The sequence below is a fragment of the Lemur catta genome, chromosome 8, assembly GCF_020740605.2.
Source record: "Lemur catta isolate mLemCat1 chromosome 8, mLemCat1.pri, whole genome shotgun sequence".
Lineage (NCBI taxonomy): Eukaryota > Metazoa > Chordata > Mammalia > Primates > Lemuridae > Lemur > Lemur catta.
Genome location: NC_059135.1, coordinates 93,280,993 through 93,299,418, shown reverse-complemented (window position 1 = coordinate 93,299,418; position 18,426 = coordinate 93,280,993). Strand labels below are relative to the sequence as shown.

General features: G+C 48.7%; 1 protein-coding gene across 3 annotated transcripts in view; it reads right to left on the bottom strand.

Annotated features, from left to right (window-relative positions):
- The window catches only part of RALB (RAS like proto-oncogene B), a 45,986-nt gene extending 34,560 nt beyond the window's left edge, over positions 1 to 11,426 (bottom strand). Inside the window, exons 1-3 of one of the 3 annotated variants that reach the window (XM_045559173.1) lie at positions 11,205 to 11,266; positions 10,444 to 10,480; positions 2,862 to 2,953 (exon numbers count right to left, since the gene is read on the bottom strand). The gene's annotated coding sequence lies outside the window, so the exon portion shown is untranslated. Of the gene's footprint in view, positions 1 to 2,861; positions 2,954 to 10,443; positions 10,481 to 11,204 lie in introns of all 3 variants that reach the window. The other 2 variants (XM_045559172.1, XM_045559171.1) reach the window with 2 other exon arrangements.
- Between the last annotated feature and the right edge of the window lie 7,000 nt (positions 11,427 to 18,426).

The window sequence follows — 18,426 nt, the reverse complement described above, 5'->3', positions numbered from 1 at the left end:
GCCGAGGTGTGAGGATCATTTGAGGTCAGGAGTTGGAGAACAGCCTGAGCAAGAGTGAGACCCTGTCTCTACTAAAAATAGAAAAAATGGGCCAGGCGTGGTGGCTCACGCCTGTAATCCTAGCACTCTGGGAGGCCAAGGCGGGTGGATCACTCAAGGTCAGGAGTTCAAGACCAGCCTGAGCGAGACCTCATCTCTATTAAAAATAGAAATAAAAATTATCTGGACAACTAAAAATATATATAGAAAAAAATTAGCCGGGCATGGTGGTGCATGCCTGTAGTCCCAGCTACTCGGGAGGCTGAGGCAGTAGGATCGCTTAAGCCCAGGAGTTTGAGGTTGCTGTGAGCTAGGCTGATGCCACGGCACTCACTCTAGCCCAGGCAACAAAGTGAGACTCTGTTTCAAAAAAAAATAGAAAAAATGAGCCGGGTGTCATGGCGTGTGCCTGTAGTCCCAGCTACTTGGGAGGCTGAGGCAGGAGGATCACCTGAGCTCAGGAGTTTGAGGTTGCTGTGAGCTAGGCTGATGCACGTCTCTCTCCATGTCAGTTGGGAGGCCTCAAAAAGACAAGTGGTAACCGGTCAGCTTTGAGACGTTAATTTGCTACAACTCTCCAGTGAACTACCAAGCAAGAAATGATGGCAGTAATTTGTAAGCTCTGATTTTTTTTTTAAATGTAGTTATTTCTGAAATAAAGTCTTCTCCCATCATATCCCCACCCCACCTCCCCTACCCACCCACGGAATCTGGGGATTTTGCTAGCCTTAGAGAGGTCTACCAGTTTACACAGACTCACTCTGAAGGTTCTTCTACCTGCAAAGGCAGCCTCAGAGACATTAGGGCTACTTCGTCTCTCAATAACTGAGGGTCAAATTTGGAGCTACCATACATGGCCCTATTCTGAATTACTTATCCCAGTAAAATCCTATTTAGAGATTTAAACAGATCTACTACTACTACTTCTACTGCATTACTAGTATATTGAACTAGTAGAACTTGCCTAGGGTCACTTAACCAGTGGATGGCAGGGCTGGGGCTGGAGCCTCAGCAGTCCTCGCTCTCAGACACTGCATGGGCTATTGCTCCACTAGCAGATAACGGTGGGGTGGGAGGACTTTCAAATATGATGTGAAAGACTGAAACTTATTTCAAAGGACACAAACCTATGGGTCAGAAAGTTCATTAAAGAGGGAGAGAAATGCACAGGCAACATAGAGCACAAGTTCTAAAACAAGGACCTGGGAGGAAAACAACAAAAAGTGGTTATTATGAGTCATGCAGCACATACCAATGTTTCAGTCAACAATGGGCCACATATACCACAGTGGCCCCATAACATTACAATGTGGTATTTTTACTGTAGCTTTTGTATGTTTAGATATACAAACACTTACCATTGTGTTACAACTGCCTATAGTATTCAATACAGTAACAAGCAGTACAGGTTTGTAGCTTAGTAGCAACAGGCCATACCACATAGCCTAGCTGCGTAGTAGGCTACACTACCTAGGCTTGTTTAAGTACACTCACATGTTTGTACAATGACATCACCTAACACATTTATCAGAACATATCTGCTGTTAAGTGATACATGATATATATACAAAACAACTGGAAGGGCATTCTTTTGTAAGAACACCTGGGATTCTAGCACTTCGGGAGGCTGAAGTGGGAGGATTGCTTGAGGCCAGCAGTTCAAGACCAGCCTGAGCAAGAGTGAGACCCCATGTCTACTAAAATAGAAAAATTAGCCAGGCATGGTGGTGCATACCTGTAGTCCTAGCTACTTGGGAGGCTGATGCAGGAGGATCGCTTAAGCCCAGGAGTTTGAGGTTGCAGTGAGCTATGATGACATCACAGCACTCTAGCCTGGGTGACAGAGTGAGATCATATCTCAAAAAAAAAAAAAAATTAACAACAAGGACTTGAACAGATACTTGTACACTGATGTTCATATCAGCATTATTCACAATAGCCAAAAGGTGGAAAACAACCCAAATGTCGATAAACAGATAAATAAAATGTTATATATATAAACACACACACACACACACACACACACAGAGGAATATTCAGCCTTAAAAAGAAAGGAAATTTTGGCCGGGCACAGTGGCTCACGCCTGTAATCCTAGCACTCTGGGAGGCCAAGGCAGCAGGATTGCTTGAGCTTAGGAGTCCGAGACCAGTCTGAGTAAGAGCGAGACCCCGTCTCTACTAAAAATAGAAAGAAATTATCTGGACAACTAAAAACAAAAAAAAAAATTAGCCGGGCATGGTGGCGGATGCCTGTAGTCCCAGCTACCCGGGAGGCTGAGGCAGGAGGATTGCTTGAGCCCAGGAGTTTGAGGTTGCTGTGAGCTAGGCTGACACCACGGCATTCTAGCCTGGGCAACAGAGTGAGACTCTATCTCAAAAAAAAAAAAAAAGGAAGGAAATTTTGATATTTTCTACAACATGAAAGAACCTTGAAGACATTATGCTACATGAAATAAAACAGACACAAAAGGACATTGTATGATTCCACTGATATGAGGTACCTAGAATAGTCAAATAAATTTAGAGACAGAAAGTGGAATGGTGGTTGCCAGGGACTGGGGGAACAGGGCGATGGGGAGTTTAGTGGGTAATGGGAGCAGAGGGTCAGTTTGGGAAGATGGAAAAGTTCTGGAGATGTATGGTCATGATCGTTGCACAACAACATGAATGTACTTAACGCCAATGAACTGTACACTTAAACGCAGTTATTAATAAAATGTTAAATTTTATTGTTTCTCGGCCTTTTGGCTAAGATCAAGTATAAAATGTTAAATTTTATGTTATGTATACTTTACCACAATTTTCAAAAAGTAGTTACATACCAATGGGAAAAAACACCCGACTTGAAGTCTGAAGCCTGCTGTTAGGAAGCTAACGGCTCTGGGAACCCGTTATCTCTTGGCCTCAGTCTGATCTACAAAAAATACAGAATAGCTATATCCTCAGGGTTGTTTTGAAGATTAAATGAGGAAACACCTATCAAAATAAGTTCTGAGTAAGCACTTAACTACTTTTTGAATATCACTCTAATATTCTAGAAAGTCTTGAGAAAGAAATTGGCCTCAGAGCCAAACACAGGCTCAGGCAGGAAGAGGCCAGTCCTTAAAAAAGGAAGAGATAAGCAAGGAGCCTTCTTCCCCGGCCCGGGCCCCGTCCAGAGCGCGCACTGGGAAAGAAGGGGCCTGGCTTCCCGCCCTCACTCAGCCGCTACCTCACCGCAGGACGAGGCAAGTCACCTCACCCCGCTGGGCCCCAGTCACCACCTGAAGAGCATGGACATTCGCCCTGCCTGTCTCTCAGGAGCAAAGTGGAAAATACGTACCAAAGGCATTTGCAAGCTGGAAACAGGACAGGGGCATTCTGCTCACCAACGGAAGTTCTCCACACCCTTCCTTCTTCTCCCAAAAGCACAATGTCATTCGCCTTCAGAGGCATTACCAGTGGGCATTTCAGGATGTCCCTGTCTTAAATCGCCCTGGCAACTCCTGAAATTGCTCTTTCATTCTCTTCCCTGTGTCAGTATATTAAGCCTGAGGGAACCACACAAGGAGGCTGCCACCTCCCCAGCCAAGACGGGAGCACTACAGTGCTGGAACAGGATCCACCCTTCCCTAAGAGGGCAGCATACTGCTGAACACCTTCCCGCACAGGGTCGTCACCACAAGTACAGACAGCCCCACCCACCCCATTACTCTCATCTCCACGGAACTGCGCCCATCCCCCGAACTGAGGACCCCTCCTGTCCGCCACGACCTGGGGACACCAGCAAGCCCTTCAAGAGCCTTCACCCACTGTATGTTCCTCTACCTTCTGGCTCTGCCAGAGACCTGGGTGTGCCCTGGGGACACCACATCTTAAGCAGATACTGTTGCTCCTCCCATGCCATGTGCCTCAGGGCCAGGATGGATGAGGTAAGTGTCCTTCTTCCCACTGTTGTGTCACTTTCAGTTGAGCACCTCAGTCCCCTTTGTCTCACAAAAGTCCCACACCTCTGGGGCTTGGGCTTTTCAGCTGCAATACCCTGTCCCCCCCCCTTGTTACTACCAGCTACAACCTCCTGGTCACTTGCCTCATGTATTGAGGACATCTGCTTCTGGTTCACAGACTTCCTTTCTACCCCAACTCCTGTCATCCTGCTCAGTAACTTCTATGTCCGTGTGGGTGATCCAGCCAGAAGACTGGCCCCTCTCAAGTCCTTGACCTTCTCTTCTCCAAAAACCTTTTCCTTCATTCTACCTAACACTGCCACGGTCGTACCCTGAACTCCAGAAACAGTATCTCCTCTAACCTCTGCCTCCATCCTTCCCGCTCACTTGCTCAAATACCCACTCCCGCCACAATTCTCTGCACTCTTGACACCTGCAAGCATAGCCACTAGCACTTCCTCTCTGTGCATCAAGCCCCTCTGGGCTGCGCTGCCCTCCTTCACCAGCTTGGATCCCACAGCCCCTCCTGCAGATACCTCGCCTCCCTCGCTCCTTTCTCCCCCATCCAGCTCTCTGTTCTTTTCAGTGCCTGCATCTGGCAAGCAAATGTTGCTGGCAAGGAAAGAAAATCAAGTAACCAGCCTACTGGAACTTCGCTTTCAATGCATTCATGATCACAAAGCAGGAATGAGCATTCCCTCCACAGTTCCCAAAAATCTCACCGTGGCTCTCCCCACCATCCCTATGTCACTCTCAACAGATGACCCTACCTCATTTTTCCCAGAGAACACAGAAGCCATCAAGCATAAATTCCCTCATGGCTCCTCAATCAAATCTATAAACCCACCAGCATCCACACCCCTCTTCTCCTTGTCTCCAGCCACATGGAGAGCACACTCCCGCTCTTAGCAAAGGCCAAGCCCTCCACGTGCACTCTGGACTCCAGGCCACCCCCTCCCCGAGAACTTCATTCCTATTATACCATTATCCTGTTTCCTGCATCATTAATCAATCTTCACTTCTCTACAGGCTCATACCCGACAGCATACAGACACATTCTATTTACTCTTCACCCTAAATACACACACACGCCTTTCATCCCCGTATGTCCCTTTAGCTAGTGCTGCAGTCCCTCCACGGCAATTATCTACACCAACCTTCCCAAACTTTAATGTAAATACAAATGACCTGGGAATCTTGCTAAAATGAACATTCCAATGCAGTAGATCTGGAGTGGGACCCAAGATTCTGCACCACTAACATAAGCCCAGCTGATGCTCCTGGCTCACAGACCTCAGCCTCAGTAGCAAAGGCCTGTGTTTATGGAACCCGGTCCCATCTAACTTCCTCCCCCAACATAACCTAATAGAAAGTGTCAAGTCAAGGTCACCAACAAATTCCACATCGAAGCTCCAATAAAAACTCTTCTCTTTCTCCTCTCCCACCCTCTCTGCTTTTAAAAATGAGCATGTAGCAATAGAGCCCCTCTTGGCACTGCCCTTCTTGACGCTGCCCCTTCTGGTTTCTACGGCACATCCTCCCACAGGCTTATTACTTCTTGGTGGCTCTGTGGGCTCTTTCTCCATGACATTTTCAAGGTCTTCCTCCTTTACTTGGCTTCTGAATGTCAGTACTCCTCAGGGCTTAGTCTCATACCCTTATCTCTCCGCTCTCCTCTGGGAATTGCACCCAGGCAGTGGCTTTACATGAAGCTTCCAAACTCTGCAGAAGCAGCCGACATGCTCTCCCAACCTCAGACTCCGACCCTCCAACCCTCTGACCCTCTGCCTCGCTGCCACCTCTCCCCACTTGCTGCCTCATGAGACTCAAACTTAACAGTCCCAAAGCAGAACTCTTGATTCTTGCCCCTTAAAATCTGCTCCTTCTCCACTATTCTCATGTAGTAGCCACTAAAGCAACTAGTAGTACCAAGTCGTTACCAAAGCCAGAAACCTGGAGGTCATTTTTGACTCTCCTTGTCTCTCCCCCAGCTCAATTCACGACCAGTTCTACTGATTCCACCTCCAAAATACATTTCAAATCCATTAATTTCTCCCACCTTCTCTGCCACACCCAAGTCCCAGCCACCATCCACTGGCCAGCCATGGCTTCCTAACTGACACCTCACTGCCACCTTAGCCCCTCTTCAATCCACTCTCCATGCAGCCCCTGGGGTGAATTTCTTGAAACTGCAAATGAAAGTGTGTTTACTGCTCTTTAAGAGCTCATCATGAATAGAAGCCAAACCTTCCCCTGAACAGGACCCACAAGACCCTCCCTAGCCAGCTCTGCTTTCTTGTAGGCCCGTGAATATGCCAAGTGCTTCCCAACCGAGGATTCCTTTCACATGCTCTCCTCTCTTCTCATACTGCTCCAGGAAGATCTTAAGCAAGAGGGAGCAAGGTACAGTCAGGAAACTGAAGAAGACCATTGTGGCTGCTGGCAGCAGACCGAAAGAGACAGAGCCTGGTATGAGATGATACTAGAGAGGTAAGTAAGGGCCAGATCCTTCAAGACCCCGTAGGCCAAGCTTAGAGATTTCAGACCATCTAGTGAAAGCAGTGGAAAGTCACTGAAGTGTTTTACGCACATGGGTGACATAATTAGACCTGCATGTTGAAAAGATCATTCTGGCTACAGAGTGGAAAAACAGAGGGGCCAAAAGCAGATGTGAGTGATGCAGGAGGCCAGGGACGTGGTGGCTTGGACCATGGGCATGACAATGCACATGAGAAAAGTGGCTAGATTTTAGACCTAGTTAGGACATTAAAAAACGACAGCATTTCCTGTATGAACAGATATATCTGAGATTTTAAAAAGGCTTAATATGAAAGTATTACTAGAGGTACACACCATTGTCTAAAATTCATTCCTAACAATAGGATCAGCTAATCAACAATAAATGACTGGCCACCAATCCTTCCTGTGGAAGGAAGAAGGGGGATTATGGGAAAGGTAGGATGAAAGAAAAGAAAGACACTAGTTCATAAATCAGGGCAGAGGATAGGAAAAGAGCCAAAAACTAGGAAGCAGAGGAAACGCACATTGTGCTGACTTTTCAGCTCTGCCTAACGGTGACTCTAATAACCTTCAACTGGGTTGGGATGAACAAAAGCGATTCTCAGAAGACTTCGTCCTCTGAGGTTGCAATTTAACATGATTAATGAAATCTTTTGTTATAAATATGCTTGATTCAAGGAATATGTTATATAAAAATATTATAATCACAGAACTTTTAGAGATGGAAGGAAACTTACAGCTTCACGCTCAGGACTCCTAAGCTCTTCTTTCTACCTGTAGATGTGTCAGAAAGATTTCATCTAGAGGCTAAAAGAATAAAAGCCCTTCTATCCAGGTGGATAATTAAAATGTAGAGGGTTTTCAAAGAGGCCTGAAGAACTGCTAGGCACATAAACACTACCCAAAGACTAAAAATAATGGGGAGGGTGAGACAAGGTTTAGGTTCTCCAAAATTTTTCAGCTATTTTGCCAGTGAGTTTTATTTTTAAGAATACATAGATAATTAATGACTACTTTTAAGCCATTCATCAAGAAAATCATTTTGGCAATAATTTTTTGCCAACCTATTTTAGGGTTAAAAAAACTCAGCTGTTCCATTTGGTTCAGGGACCAGCAAGATTTAAATTTCTAATTTCCACAGCTACTGCACATTTGGCTGATTAATTCTAGCATCTGATAATGAAGAACCAGAAGAAAGAACATAAAGTTTTAAGTATGATATTAAAAGTTTCTAAAATAGTAAAAACTCCAGCTGTGTTTTAATCTCGGTACTACATACTTTAGGGTGCATCTGAATCAAAGACTTTCTCAAAAATGTCTGATCTAAACCTTAAAAAAAAACTGTGGTAGCTAGCCTCCAAGAATGCCTTGGCCCCCAATCTCTCCTCATGTAGTCCCTTCCCCACACTGTACCAGGTTTGGTCTGAGTACTGGCAGAAGTGACAGTATGTCACTTCCAAGATTAGATAGGTATGTCACTTCCAAGATTAGATACCAAGATACTATAGTTTCCACCTTGATCACTAACATTTTTTCTCTCTCTCTGATCACTCACTAAGGAGAAAAAGTTAACTGCTGTGTCATCAAGAGCCCTATAGAGAGGCCCACAAGGTGCAAAACTGAGGCCTCAGGACAACAGCATGTGAGTCACCATCTTGGAAGCAGATCCTCCAGCCCCAGTCAAGCCTTCCAGTGACTGCAAACTCAGGAGAGACCCTAAGCCAGAAGCACCCAGCCAAGCTGTTGCCAGATTCCTAAACTTCAGAAACTGTGTGAGATCATAAATGTCTGTTGTTTTATGCTGCTGAGTTTGGGGAAATTTGTTATGCAGCAATAGAAAACTCATTCAAAAGGCAAACAAACTTTAGAGGCAGGACCAAACTACTATATTTCCTTCAACTCATGCTATATACTCAGTAAAATTACATTTTACTTAGAATATTTTAATTTGGATCAGGCCTACCCTGGTATTTCCTATATTCCTAACCTGGTATTACCCAATCTAGTTGATCAAAAAATATGCTACCTATAAATCACCCACAAAGCATTGACAAAAGCAACAATGACAACAATACTAGCAATTATCAACTAACAGTACCTTTTTCTACATTTAGATTTCAATTAATTTTAATTATCCTGAGAACACTCAAAAAAATTATAAGCAGTTACTTTTTTTTTAAGTGACATAAACTTGAAATTGAGACCTGGCTGGTATTTTGCAGTTGCTGTAGTAACCACACATACGTTCTCTCTTTGATACTCAGGTTCCACATTCTCTTCGTCTTTTTGCCCACTCTCACCCATCCAAAAGTTCATATGCCCTTTTGCCTACTGGCCCCTCTACTCTTTGGAACATCTAGGAATATATGCACATATACACCAATATTTATAATCCTAGGTACCAAAAGAACTGAGGAGCTAAAGGAGGCAGCTCATGGTCAAATCTTCAAGGCCAGGTATTTATCTGGTATGGATTAGATCAGTGGGTCTGTGCCAAGCAGATAACTAATGCTCAATAAGTATTAGTTTCCCTCCTTCCCCTTCCCTGCCCCCCCCCATGTGATTATGGAGGAGTTCCCTTTTCACTGTTTCTATGTTCTCTTTGATCTCACATTCAGACTTCTCAACAACATACATTCATTTTTTTAAAAAAATCCAAGTGCCTTGCACTTCTAACAGCAGGGGTTGTTTAGAAGTAATTGGAGCCAATGAAAAGTAGGACTCTTGTATATCAACTTGAGACAAGTTACACTGGAAACCTTCCAGGAGTTCACAAAGATCTCTTCCAACCCTGTAGTTGTAAGCTGTTAATATATTGTCTCCAAATTTAGCTTTCAGGAAAGGTCTCTAACGATGTTTCCAACTGCCATAAATTAGAGGAGTGGGTAAGAATTTAGTAACTAAATGCAAAGAGGCATAGTGGGATTGGGTGGCATGGTACAAAGGATTATCTGAATCCTCAGGTTTAAAATTTTCATGGTGTATCGAGCCATCTTCAGTGAAGGCAAAAACCCTTGAAGAATTTCAAGGCAAAAATTGAGAATTTTTCCACTCCTGCCTTCTACCAAGACCTCTTCAGAGCTCATGGAAGGTTCTAATTCCTGTTTTCCTATCTTTATGTGTCTAGGTCCCATATTCCCAAAAGATATTTATTTAATAATTTATACCCATGCTTTTTTCCACACAAAGTCCTGGGAAATTGTTCTACTCCTCAGGCACACAGAAATCTTGCTGAGATCTCTGATAAGAGTTCCCACTGTTTCTGATGGCAAATAATGTGAACAGAAAACGAAGCAGAGACCCAGGTATGGCCAGAATAAAGCAGACCAGCTGACACAACTAAAACCACACGCAAGGGATGTGTGTCCCTGGCCTTCTTCCTACCCCCACTGCCACAGAAAACACCCCAAACATTCCTTATTTCATTTAATCCTCACAATTAGGATAACCATTATCGCCTTTTGACAGTTGACTGTGGAGCTCAGAGAGGTGAAAAACCACATTCAAGATCACACCACCAGTGAAGCTTCAGAACCAGCATCAAACCTAGGTCTTCAAACCCAACCCTCCTGTTCTTCCCAATATTCAATGTCATCTTTCGTGGTCACTTCATTTCCAGGAACTTTGATATTGTGCTTCTTTTGCTCCAGGTTTAAGGAACACTGTTTTGACCTGTTCTGAGCTTTGACATCCAAGAATCTTGCTGCTCTGCTTAGAAAATCGGTCATTTACACATCTAAAAGATATGCTAACTCTCCAGACAACTGGAGCCCACTGCCCATTCCCAAAACTTAACAAGAAATGAGGTTAGGAAACTAAGACAAAGCAAAAAGTTCACTGTTCTACAAGGGCTGAAGTCAAGTCACAGATAACTCAAATGAACAATCAGTTAAGTCTCTTCCATTGACAATTCTAACTCTGTCCACCAGACACGAAAGCTTCTCCCCAGAAGACTCACCTGATAACATCAAAGTTTCAACGTTTCTAGTATTCACCTGAAAATGAGCAGAGAGAGAACACGGCTCAAACAAGCAGTCTGGGAGCAGCTGTCTCTGCGACCAGCAGTCTTGAGCCAACCGCGAATAACCCTACATCCCTATAAGACGGCCTGACGCCTGGTCCAAGCAAACAGTTAAAAGCCCACGGTGCTTCCCCTTAGAAGCCACCTTCAGCGCTAGCCCCTACTCGAAAGGAAGGGGGGCCGGGGACAACTTCATGCTCTTTTGCAAGACGGGACCCAAAACAAAGAAACCAAAAAACTTTTGGGACACAGCCCCAGTTCCCCACAAGTACAAGTTCCTACGGTAACAAGTTTTTGCAACACTTTATAGCTCTCACTCTGCCCACAGCGGCAACCAGGGGACTGAGGAAGTGGAACATCTTCGGGCGGGAGGCCTGAAAGCGCAGGAAGTGGAAACAGAGCCATTTGTGGGAACAGGGAAGGAGCCAGAAGGGAGAGGCTGGGGCACCGCCCCCACTTCCTCAGCCCCGGGCCGACCCGGGCGGCTCGGCGCTCCCGGTACCTCCAGGAGCTGAGCTGCGCCGCTGCCCGGGCGTCGCCCTCCGCTGGCCCCAGGGTGCAACGTGTCCGGCCGCTGCCCGGCCACAGCCCGGCGCGAGGAGCGCAGGGGCAGGAGGCCACCGAGCGCAGGGCGGCGCCCCTACTTCCCCAGCCCGCGCCCCGGCCGCCCCGCGGGGCCGCCGGCCCGGCTGCCTTACCTGGGACGGGTCCCGCGCCGCAGCCGTCCGCACCCGGCCGCCGCTCTCAAACGCGCCCCGCCCCCTGCCGGAGCCGGACCCCAGCCGTCCTCCGCCGATTTGTCATTGAACAGCCCGGGCTCGCTTCCCCACCCCCGAGCACGGCCCCGGCGTCGCCAGGCAACCCCTCCTCTCAAGAGCGCGCCCTCCCTTCCGCTCTCGCCCTCCCCCCCCCGGAGCCCACGCCCATCGAGGGCCCATCAGCCAATCCGAAGCGGATATTCCAAGCCGCGGGAGGCTGGGGAGGAGGCTTCGCCAATGAGAAGCCGCTCCAGTAGGGAGGGGCGGGGCCGGCACCGGCCCCGCCCTACTCCATTTCCTCCTTTTCCCGGCCGGGCACGCTGCACGTGACTGCTGCTGCGGCGGACGAGCTACGAACCGGTCCCGGGACGCTGGCGCTGGCCAGTGGATCCGCGCTCGAGTGGTGGGATTTAGGCTGGGGCCAGGCCAAAGTGGTGGAAAGCAAAAGGGAAGGACAGACCGGAGATACAGAAACCAAGAAAAATTACAGGATGCAAAGACTGCGCGGGTGTGGGGACGCCGGCCAGGGGTTCCTGGGGCGGGACCTCCACCGCCCGCCACCACTCGTTAGCTAATGACATCCCATTAGCAGTAATGGAGTTACTTAACCAATGCCTAGCTGTAAGAGGACCCGGGTCACACAGAAGCGCCAGAATCCTACCCCTGCCGTAGTCTCGAAGCAGGAAGTGCAATGGACCAACAGGTTTCCTCCCACGAACTGTCCCTGCCATCACCCTCCATGGCCCGGGAACTCGTAATTTTATATCCAAATAGGGCTTCACCTCGAGTTGATTTTCCTAACCAACTGCCCCCTTCTAGAGCTGCCCCCTTCCCAACCATCTCCGCCTCCACAGGTTTTGTGGCGCCCCCCTACACAAACCTCACAGCACGTCACACTGTATCACAGCTAGTAGTTTAAATGTCCTCTCTAATCTCTCAGGAAGGGAACGATCTCTTCAGTGTGATATCCATAGCCACTAGCACACTGTAATTCTTCTGTTGTTGATAATTATGTTAGGATACATGTGCATTATATTAGAGGCTTTGTGCCCTGATTAGATTGCAGTGTATGAGCAACTACCAGATCCAGTCCTTCCACCACCATTTAGAGCAACAAGCACAGAATCTTTACCTTAAACTTAAGTGACAGGCTTAACAAAAAACACGTAACCAGAACATCCTGGTGTTATCTACTATCTTAAGTAATCTGTTTTCACCTTTCTCATACACGTTAAAAACTTTTATTGACGCTCAGAAACTCTGTTAGGTACTATAAGGGAGAAGGGGTAGGAGGCTTCTCAAAGAGGAAGCACTCTAGTATTTATAATCTAGAAGAGGAATCAGACCCGAACCTTTTCCTGTGGAGTAACAATTAAGTGTACAGGTTTGGAGTCAGGAAGCATAGGCTCAAAGGAGGGCTCTACCATGTAACTAGCAGTTACCTAATTAGAAAGCTACTTAACCTGTATTGGTCTCAGTTTCCCCAACTGTCTAGTAGGAGCAGCACCTCCACAATGTAGGTGTGTAGAGCTCTCAGTACCAGGAACTTGGTGAATGCTGTATGAATGTGAGCTTACATTGTGATTGCCACCAGAGGCCATCGTGCACCCTCAAGCATGTTATAACCAACCTGACACAGCCTTTCCTCCCAGGGCCCATCAGTATCAGTGTGACTGTACAGCCTTGGAAAGGGCCTGCTATGGTGCTACCCTTTGTCAAATGCAGGTGTAGACAGGAGAGCTACCTGCAGCGCCTGCTCAAGTGAAATGAGTACCATAGTTCAGGGAACAGGGTCAGGAATCCAGGCCAGACCAGGATTTTCCTCTCCTCACTTCTTCCTACCCTCTTCTCCCCAGGACCCACAACAGTCGCAGGAAGTTTTCCCACTTTTCCTGGGGTGCATAACCACCATTCACTTGGATTAGTAACAGGATGCACCAGGCTTTCTAAGAAATGCTGCATTCATTCTCTGCCTCCTGCCTCAGCCCCTAGAGTTCTGAGGGGTCCTACTGGGACTTCACCAGCAAGATCATCTGCTCAGCTCCTGGACGTGCCCGCCCTGAGCTGAGGGTAGTAGATTCAGAAAGGAGTGGCAGGACCCTTTTGGAGGGGCTGTCTCACACAGGACACCAGTACAGAAATGTGTCTCACCAAGGGAAGGGCAATGGGAGGCCACTGGCCTCAAATGCCCCTGGGTTGGCTCATGCCAGGTGTCAGGGGATCCCTTGCCTGCTAAGCATCTCCTGCCAGAACTCTGATTCCCAGTAGAGCAACGAGAGCCGCAGGAATACAAGGTCCCTCTAAAGTACTGCAGCTGTAGAAAGAATATTCTAGACACTCCCTCCTTCAAACATATTTATAGAGTACCGTGTGAGTCTTTAGTACTGTTTGACAAATATTTCTACTTCTTTCTTCTGGGTACTGGGTAGGATTGAACTTTCTAGCTCTGTCGTTGGGTGGAGCCATATGATTAGCTCTAACAAATGACCTGTCAACAGAAATGACACATAAATCATTTCTGGGCTGGAGAATTTAATCACCAATGCAAGATCCTCCAGATCTCGCTTGTCCCTTGTACAGCCACTGGGAATGTTTGGGAGAGTGGCTGTTCCATCAGCCTGAGATCATACAATGAGCACAGCCCCCTGACAACTTGTGACGGATATTTGGCATGACTGAGAAATAAACCTTTGTGGTTTGAAGACACTAAGGTTTGGGAGCTGTTTGTTACTGCAGTGTAGCTTAGCCTGCTCTGACAGATACAAGGCCCTACAGTGTGCCAAGCATGGTGCTGGGTTATACTGGTGAGCAGCCCAGACAAGAGAACAGATAACAAGCCAGTAACCAAACAAGCAACTCAATAATTACAAATTGTGTCATTAAAAATTATTTTAGACTAGGTGGTCAAAAAAAGTCTCTCTTGGAAGTTGGCATTTAAGCTAGAAACTGAAGGATGAGGAGAATCAGTCTTAGCAAAAGTTGGGGGTGAAAGGAAGGACAGGAGATTATTTCAGGCAGAGGAACAATTCTGTGCAAAGTTCCGCACAGAAGAAAGCTTGGTACTCTCATACCAAGAGGAGGCCTGGCATGAGCAGGGGAGAGCGAGCGGCACAGGGCTGGAGAGGGAGCACAGCCAGGTCGTGCAGGGGCTTCTAGGCCATGGTGGGGACTTCGGAATTCACTCCTAGTGTGGTGCAAGCAACTGAGGAGGTTCAAGCCAAGAGGCTGACATGCTCTGCTTTACGTTTCACATAGATCACCCCGGCTGATGTGTGGGAAACGGCTGTAAGGGACAGATGTGGGAATGGGGGTTAGGAGGCTGGGAAGGGTAATCGGCTCTCAGCTAACAGGAGATTTGGGGAGACTACAGGCAGAGGGGAACAATAGAGATGAAGACCAAACCAGGAGAGTTTTCCTGCCAAACCCCAGGGGCACCAGAGGCAAAGTTTGAAGTCAGGATCCCCAGAGGTGCTTTGACACCACAGAGATGGGTGCTCAAAAGCCAGGCAGGAAACGGGGAGGGTGTGGAGGGACAGCTGACCGATTCCTAGAACATCAGCCAGCATTAGAGATTGCTTCGGTGAGCTGGCCAGAGTATATAAATAGATGGTATTACTAGAAAGAGTCTGGGCAAGCTCCCGTGGGCATCTCTGTGGGCATGTGCTATCTGATGACCGTCTCAGAAGAGAAAGGAGGCTGCCAATCTCCAGATGGGGGAACCCTGCTCGCCCACTGACGGCTAAGGAAAGCATCTGCTCTAAGCAGCCAAAGTGGATGGAGTTCATCTTCAGCAGTTCGCTCCCCTTTCTATTCTGTTTTTCTCCACCCTTGGTGCCCGAATGTTCTCTCCCCACTTCCTGCTGTGTAATCCCATTGTCAGGAACGGGTTTCACAGGCTCATTCGCATGCAGGAATAAATGACTAATAACAGCTCAGTGTGTACCCACTCCTTCCTGGGCATTTGTGTCATCCAGTTGATCAAAACCTGAAGTCCTAGGCAGGGGCAGCGTCTAGGGGAGGACCTGAGATGCCTAATTCACACTGACTGCTAGGATGAAGCGATTTGTGCCTCGTCCAGAAAAGGTTCTCAAGTTCTCGTGTACGCCCCAGGTAGGGGTACTACTGCCTTACTGCAACCTCCTCCAAAGCCGGGGTGACACCCCCAGGCCTTCCTCTCCTTGCAGCCTTTTGCTGGCAGCTACCAAGAAAAGCTCCTGCTGTTTTTACTTATTCCCAAACATATACAAAATCTTGACTTTGTTACTCAATTTAGTAATTCCCACTATAACAGACCTACAGGGGGGCTTAAAAACCACTTTTTTCTAAGTATTTTATTGAGAGCTTCTCTTCCCTCATTACCATCTTTCTATGTGGTCCCTGCAGCCCCAGCCAGCCAGCAGGAACAAACCAGATGTTCCTGGGAATTGCTCTGCTACAAAGTCGGAGGCCCGAGTGATTAGCTGGAGGACGAGCTTTCATCTTCCAACAGAAACAAATCTACTTGGGAAACACATTAGGAATAGAGATTCATGTCTATTTTAAATTATTGAATTAGCTGGATTTATCTTTCTGCCATCACAGCTTACAAAGTGTTATCTCCCAGAAATGAAGTCGTCTGTCTTGTAACTGAGTAATAAGTCTTCATCACTTTTGCTAATCCTCCCCGCATGCCCGCTCACGTTCTCCCCTCTGTGCGCGTGGAGATATGTGCTCCATACTTCCTACAGTCTGCACAGGAAACAACTGCTACAGATCTGGTATCAGCCTCCAGGTGTCTAGATGAAAGCCACTGCAGAGTGACAGCTGCAAAGTACTCCATTGTGAGATAAAATGAGATTCAAGTGTCTAGATTCTATGCCAAGCTCTCTCCAAAGTGAAATAGTATTCTCAGCCTACCAGGAAGCGGGCCTCGTCCAAGAGCATGACAGCACCCTGGCTAGCACCTCCACCCCTCCCCAGCTAGGGCGCTACCCTGGCAGCATCACAAGGTCTTCCCTGGATGCTGCCTTGATGACAAATGCCAGCACTGCACTCAGCCACAGGCTCTCCCTCACACTGCCTGCGACCAACGCTGCCCTTTGCACGTCAGGGCCCCTGAGGGTCCGGTTGCAGCCCCTGCATCCCTGCGGAACCACATGCCCACTTGCATGTCACCATCCTACACACTGAGGGACTAGCTCCTGCCACTGGGATGGCAGGGTGGCACTGCTTCTCCCAAAGGGGATAGGCAGACCCACATCCTCAGCCCAGGGGTTCTCATGACCCCAGGAGTCAGCCAGCTCCAGGCTGCCAGCTAGACAGACAGACGGGCACACAGAGAGGACATGAAAACCTGAGCTAGGAAGAGGGATGAGGAAATCAATGATGTTGGCCGAATGTTGGCTGCTGGCACTGTTAGTCACAGCAGTCCCACGGAGCCACGATTCCTCACTTAATGGATAAGGACCCCAGGCCTCAGAGGGCCACGAGGGCTCTGTCCCTGTCCCAGCAGCCAGAGCATTCCTTCCAGTCTAGAGTGGGGCCCAGGGCTCCCCAAATCACTTCCTACTGCTGGAGGCAGACTCTAGTTCCCTGGTGGGGCAGCGTTTCAGAGGGAAAATGTCACCCTTCTGTCTCCCCATCTCCCAGGCCTATTCCCCTTGGGAGGGGCAGTGCCACCCTGCCATCCCAGTGACAGGGGCTAGCCCCTCAGCCAAGCCCCGCACAGCCTCTACCACTCTGTCCGTCCCACCTGCACATGCCAGCCCCTCCCTGGTGGATTTTTATTAGCAGCATTTTTCAAATTGTGGCTTTTCTTATGGACAGCCCCATTCCTTCCCTGGCACCCGCTCCAGAAAGCACAGCAAGCCCAACGGGTCAGAAGCCTAAGGAAGGTGGGGTGGCACATGGGGTGTAAGGAAAAACTTGAGCCAGGAGAACCCTACCTTGTAAAGAAGGCAAACCGTTACCGGCAGTCACAGCCCCAGCCTCTAGTTCCACCTCCTGAAGCGAGACCACCAAGCCATTAAAATGCATGTCTCTGGGGTGGGAGTCAAAGGACAATCCCCCTTCCTGGAATACATTTTTTATAGGGCTTTAATTCTTTACAGTGCCAAGAAGAACTGTGGCAGACAGGACAACAACAAAGCAGCAATGAGGTGTGTGTGGCCTCCAGGGTGGGCAGGCAGCATCCTCTGCAGGTCCCCACGGAGGGTGGCGTGGCTCGGGGCTCCCTCCCATCCACACTCCTGCACTGGGGAGGGGTGCACACGCGGCGTCCTTGCACAACCCGTGCAGGCAGTAAATCCAGCCTTGACACACAGGGCCATAAATCACAGGACGCTCCCAGAAGCAAGGCCTGCTGGCTCCCGCAGCACGGTGGGAAAGGCCGACGGACGGGCCAGAGGTCGGATTCCCGCTCTCTGCCCCTCGTGTCCACTCTTCCCCGCCCTTACCTAGACAGGTAGGAGGAGAGGCCCAGAGCTCAGACAGCCCCAGGGACGGGTTTGGGGTGAGTGAGGGTGTGGGGGCCCTGTCAAGTAACACTGGGGTCGGCCCCTCCCCCGGGCAGTCCAGGCTGCACTTTACGTCATCTCACGCCACCCTCTGGCCACACGGCCTGCGAGGGAGGTGTGGTTTCTATTTACAGATGAGGCCAGTCAGGTGGAGAGAAGTCGAATGTGTTTCCAAAAATCACACAGCTGCTGGGGCACGGACCGAGCCCCAAACCAGGTGTGTCTGACAACAAAAGCCACACTCTATCCCAGTGTCTCCCACCCTCCCACCCACGGCTGCAAGGCTCGGTGACCTCAGACAGGCCACATCCCAGCTCAGGACCTCGGTTTTCTCATCTGAAAGTGACAGTCAGACAGCAAGTCCACTCCTGCTCTCGGCAGGAGCCATGCCAGGCGCCGGCCACCAGAGAGGAGTGCAGGGCCCGCAGCTCTCACCGCATCCGGAGTGGGCGCCTGGCACCAGGGCGCCCGCACAGGATGGAGGCCCCGTGGAAGCGCCAGGAGGAAGCCACGCACGTCTTTGCCAGAGCCAGCACCCTGAGCGTTGAGGCCCCGTGGGACTCCTGGGCCCAGCATTCCTGCCCCGTCTTATCACAGCCTCAAGCCACCTCCAGGAACTTTCTCAGAGGAGTGGCTAGTGTCTAAAGGTGGCAGCTAGACAGTCTCTC